Source organism: Oncorhynchus kisutch, linkage group LG20, assembly GCF_002021735.2.
Source record: "Oncorhynchus kisutch isolate 150728-3 linkage group LG20, Okis_V2, whole genome shotgun sequence".
Lineage (NCBI taxonomy): Eukaryota > Metazoa > Chordata > Actinopteri > Salmoniformes > Salmonidae > Oncorhynchus > Oncorhynchus kisutch.
Window position 1 is genome coordinate 26,009,387 of NC_034193.2, and position 5,858 is coordinate 26,015,244.

The following is a 5,858-nucleotide window of genomic DNA, read 5'->3' on the forward strand; positions in this document are numbered from 1 at the left end:
TAAGCCCCTGCAAAGCTCCAGCCCCTGCTACAGATCCAGCCCCTGCTCCAGCACCTGGTACTGATTCGGCCCTTGCCCCAGAGCCCAAGACATCAACAGAGCCTAAAGTTGAAGGTCATTGTACATGTATGTGCTGTAATTAATTTAGGTTTAGACTATTATTTTAAAAAAGAGCCCCTTTTTCGTGATATCCAATTACGATCTTGTTTAAATCGCTGAAACTCCCCAATAGGCTTGGGAGAGGGGAATGTCGAGTCATGCATCCTCCCGAAACATGACCCGGCAAACCGCGCTTCTTGACACCCGTCAACTTAACCCGGAAGCCAGCCGCACCAATGTGCCGGAGGAAACACTGTTCAACTGATGACCAAAGTCAGCCTGCAGGCGTCCGGCCCGCCTCAAGGAGTCGCTAGAGCACGATGAGCCAAGTAAATTCCCCCCTGCCAAACCCTCCCCTAACCCAGGCGACGCTGGGCCAATTGTATGCCACCCTATGGGATTCCCGGCCACGACCGGTTGTGACACAGCACGGGAACGAACCCGGGTCTGTAGTGACGCCTCAAGCACTGCGATGTAGTGCCTTAGACCGCTGTGCAAGTCGGGAGGCCCAGAAGTTTATTTTTAATTTTTAAGCACATCCAAATGCACATCCATATTTTTGTTAGTCAAGAGATTGTTACCATGTCTCTATCAGTCAGCAGTGACCGGACACTTACTTGGAACCTTACTTTCTTTTAAATGTTTGGTCTTTGCAGCGATTACCAACTGTACCTTTATCTCTAAATTAAATTAGATTAAATCATTTGGAATCTCATTGGGAAAGAAAGATGCCCTATGGAAACTTAACTGGAATATCTACATGGTGAAATGGGAACGAAAACAAAGGTGAATACTAGAAGCGAAGGAAAGTTTCTTTTTTTTTACAAAATACAGTATCTTCATTCAATTCTTTACCAGAATGAACCCACCACTATATCCCTGCTGCATCAACAACATCTGACTTCAAATGTTTAAAGTCAGAGAACAAATGATTGGACATAAAAACTGCATTACAACAATGATTTAGCAGTGAATAAGTTTATGGCAGTAGGCTGACTATGGCATTAGTTATGTAAAGATCACCTTTGCCCAGTGTGTGCCCTGGGCCAGAACCCAACTAATGCAGAGGTCATTAAAGTGCTGAGCAAGTCAAAACCAAAAGGTCAATTCTCAATGGCCTGGGCCCGTATTTAAAAAGCGTCACAGAGTAGGATTGCTTATCCAAGATCAGTTTGACCTTTTAGATCATAATGAATAACATTGCACATGGACAGGGGGACCTGATCCTAGATCAGCACTCCCACTCTGAGAGGCTTTGTGAATACGGGCCTGGTATCTAACCAGCAAATACAAATAGGCTATTTAGACACCTACTAATGTAGATACATACCGACACCTACTGATGTAGATATAATTTAAAGTGCCATGCTTGATGAAGACTCTATCCAGACTAGTGTATTACATTCCTGTGCCACCTCAAGCACTTTTGAATGTCACAACATCATGAGGGAATCAGGACACTGCTCATCAAGGCTTCATCAATTATTTCGAGCAAGGGGGATTAAAGAGGAATGTTCTGAATAGAGCAGCATTGTAAATTACTGTAAATTATGCACAATACTGTGAAATGGACTAAAACGTGAACATGATTTGACATAATATCAATTAAGCACATACAACATGTCAGAATGATTGCACCTAATCCTTTTTTCAAGAATTTCCAGGACTAAAAATACATGAACAATAGATGTTTGGTTTGCCCTAATTTCCATGTCCAGACATGCTGCACTGTGTGTTTCTTAACTGTAACAGTGCCACATAACCCTATGGAATGTAACTGGCACACCTCACAGTCCAAAGGGGCAGACAATGAAGCCATACTATCCATGTTGTTGGAAATGAAAGAGTGATCCATCCAATCACACCCTCTCCATCCCCATAGACGGCCAGCATTAACCAGTGTTGACTACAGTTTACAGCCTTTTCCATAAATTGGGAGAATCATTACAACAGGGCCCAATCAAATATCAAATTCGGTACGAAAAGATGTCTAGCTAACGGTGAACCTCAACGGAAAACTAGTTAAAGACAGAAAGTCAATATGTTAAAAAGAGGCTAAATATTTGTTTTGGCCTCTCAACAAGGCACAGTTTAATTGTCGAGCTAGAAAGTCGGTAACAAATGGTTGAGCCAACTTCTGGCCACAATGGCAGGCTTTCTAACCAAGCTTGACAGATATATTGCAATGGACTACCTTGTACTAGACATGACAAACAATACAGAACACAAATACATAAGTCAGTATAAAAAAACAAAAATAACATGTCTTGCTAATGCTAATGACAGTGCATGTCAGAGCAAAAATCTAGCCATGAGGTCGAAAGAATTGTGCGTAGAGCTCTGAAGGAGGATTGTGTTGAGTCATATATCTGAGGAAGGGTACGAAAACATTTCTGCAGCATTGAAGGTCCCCAAGAACACAGTGGCCTCCGTCATTCTTAAATGGAAGAAGTTTGGAACCACCAAGACTCTTCCTAGAGCTGGCCGCCCGGCAATCGGGGTAGAAGGGCAATTGGTTAGGGAGGTGACCAAGAACTTGATGGTTCCTCTGTGGAGATGGGAGAACCTTCTAGAAGGACAACCATCTCTGCAGCACTCCACCAATCAGGCCTTTATGGTAGAGTGGCCAGACGGAAGCCACTCCTCAGTAAAAGGCACATGACAGCCCGCTTGGAGTTTGCCAAAAGGCACCTAAAAAACAAGATTCTCTGGCCTGATGAAACCAAGATTGAGCTCTTTGGCCTGAGTGGCAAGCGTCACGTTTGGAGGAAACCTGGCACCATCCCTATGGTGAAGCATGGTGGTGGCAGCATCATGCTGTGGGGATGTTTGTCAGTGGCATGGACCAGGAGACTAGTCCGGAATGAGGGGAAGATGAACGGAGAAAGGTACAGAGAGATTATTGATGAAAACTTGCTCCAGAGTGTTATGAATTTTATGAATAATGACTAAATGATGTACAGTGCCTTGCGAAAGTATTCGGCCCCCTTGAACTTTGCGACCTTTTGCCACATTTCAGGCTTCAAACATAAAGATATAAAACTGTATTTTTTTGTGAAGAATCAACAACAAGTGGGACACAATCATGAAGTGGAACGACAGAGTACTTTAATTGAAGTTCAGTTAATGAACATTGAGAACATAATTTTTGTGACACAGAGCACTCAGGACCTCCAACCGGGGTACTTTTTGGAGCTCTTCTAGCTGTGCAGTTGAGGAGCTAGAGCAAGCACATTTGTAGTCGTTTCGTTTGGAACACAACACTGCCTCCCCGCCATCACACAATTACAGTTGTTGCTTACGCAATCCCAAAAAGCTCCATTATAAATCACAATTTGGGTCAGACGGTGTCACGTCCTGACCATAGAGAGCCTTTATTTTCGGTGGTGGAGTAGGTCAGGGCGTGACTGGGGGGTTAATCTAGTTTATATTTTCTATGTGGGGTTCTAGTTTTGTTTTCTATGTTGGTGTTTGGTATGATTCCCAATTAGAGGCAGCTGGCTATCGTTGTCTCTAATTGGGGATCATATTTAAGTAGCATTTTTTCCACCTGTGTTTGTGGGATATTGTTTATGGTTAGTTGTATGTTAGCACTCCATTGTCGTCACGTTTCGTTAGTTTTTATTATTTTGTTATGTGGTTAATTTATTTCTAAATAAAGATGTGGAACCCAGATCACACTGCACGTTGGCCCGAATATTCTTCAAACGATCGTGACAGACGGGCATGATTTGAAAGCTTGTTCTATTGTCAGCATGACTAGCTAAATTATAAAATACGATCTTACAGTGTTAGGCTTCACAAGACATTTCAGAGAAACAGATGGTAATTTTGGTGCACATAGAAAGGAGTCATGAGTAGAGTCATGGCCAAATGTTTTGAGAATGACACAAATGTACATTTTCACAAGGTGTCTTTAGATATTTTTTATCAGATGTTACTATGGAATACTGAAGTATAATTACAAGCATTTCATAAGTGTCAAATGCTTTTATTGACAATTACATGAAGTTGATGCAAAGAGTCAATATTTGCATTGTTGACCCTTCTTTTTCAAGACCTCTGCAATCCGCCCTGGCATGCTGTCAATTAACTTCCGGGCAACATCCTGACTGATGGCAGCCCATTCTTGCATAATCAATGCTTGGAGTTTGACAGAATTTGTGGGTTTTTGTTTGTCCACCTGCCTCTTGAGGATTGACCACAAGTTGTCAATGGGATTAAGGTCTGGGGAGTTTCCTGGCAATGGACCCAAAATATCAATGTTTTGTTCCCCAAGCCACTTAGTTATCACTTTTGCCTTATGTGCGCCATTATGCTGGAAAAGGCAATGTTCGTTACCAAACTGTTCCTGGATGGTTGGGAGAAGTTGCTCTCGGAGGATGTGTTGGTACCATTCTTTATTCATGGCTGTGTTCTTAGGCAAAATTGTGAGTGAGCCCACTCCCTTGGCTGAGAAGCAACCCCACACATGAATGGTCTCAGGATGCTTTACTGTTGGCATGACACAGGACTGATGGTAGCGCTCACCTTGTACTCTCCGGACAAGCTTTTTTCCGGATGCCCCAAACAATCGGAAAGGGGATCAGAGAAAATGACTTTACCCCAGTCCTCAGCAGTCCAATCCATGTTCCTTTTGCAGAATATCTGTCTGCCCCTGATGTTTTTCCTGGAGAGAAGGGGCTTCTTTGCTGCCCTTCTTGACACCAGGCCATCCTCCAAAAGTCTTCGCCTCACTGTGCGTGCAGTTGCACTCACACCTGCCTGCAAGCTCTGTACTGATGGTGCCCCGATCCCACAGCTGAATCAACTTTAGGAGTCGGTCCTGGCACTTGCTGGACTTTCTTGGGCGCCCTGAAGCCTTCTTCACAACAATAGAACCACTCTCCTTGAAGTTCTTGATGATCTGATAAATGGTTGATTTAGGTGCAATCTTACTGGCAGCAATATCCTTGCCTGTGAAGCCCTCTTTGTGCAAAGCAATGATGACGGCACATGTTTCCTTGCAGGTAACGATGGTTGACAGAGGAAGAACAATGATTCCAAGCACCACCCTCCTTTTGAAGCTTCCAGTCTGTATTCAAACTCAATCAGCATGACAGAGTGATCTCCAGCCTTTTTCTCGTCAACACTCACACCTGTGTTAACGAGAGAATCACTGAGATGATGTCAGCTGGTACATTTGTGGCAGGGCTGAAATGCAGTGGAAATGTTTTTTGGGGACTCAGTTAATTTGCATGGCAAAGAGGGACTTTACAATTAATTGCAATTCATCTGATCATTCTTCATAACATTCTGGAGTATATGCAAATTGCCATCATACAAACTGAGGCAGCAGACTGTGAAAATGTATATTTGTGTCATTCTCAAAACCTTTGGCCACAACTGTACATTCATTTGTGTGTGCTGCGGAGAAACAAACAGTGGCTCATTCTGTTCAGAACAACACAGTGTTTGACGCCATGTCATCTTGTAACTGTACATCAAACAGTGATCATAAGTACATGTATATGACATGAGTTTTATGATTTGGAAATGTGAAGTACACATTTGGACTCACTGGTTTTTGGCTTGCTTGTATGACATCAAAGTGATATTTATTAAAATCCTCAATGTCTCATCTCTCAAAATACATCAAGTAATCTTAATTTACAGCATTTCCCTCACTCAAACAACAAAACATGCGCACAAATTGCCCAATTACCAGGAGCGATGGGGGCAATCTCTTGTCGTGTGCGGTGCTGAAGTTCAGAGCGGCT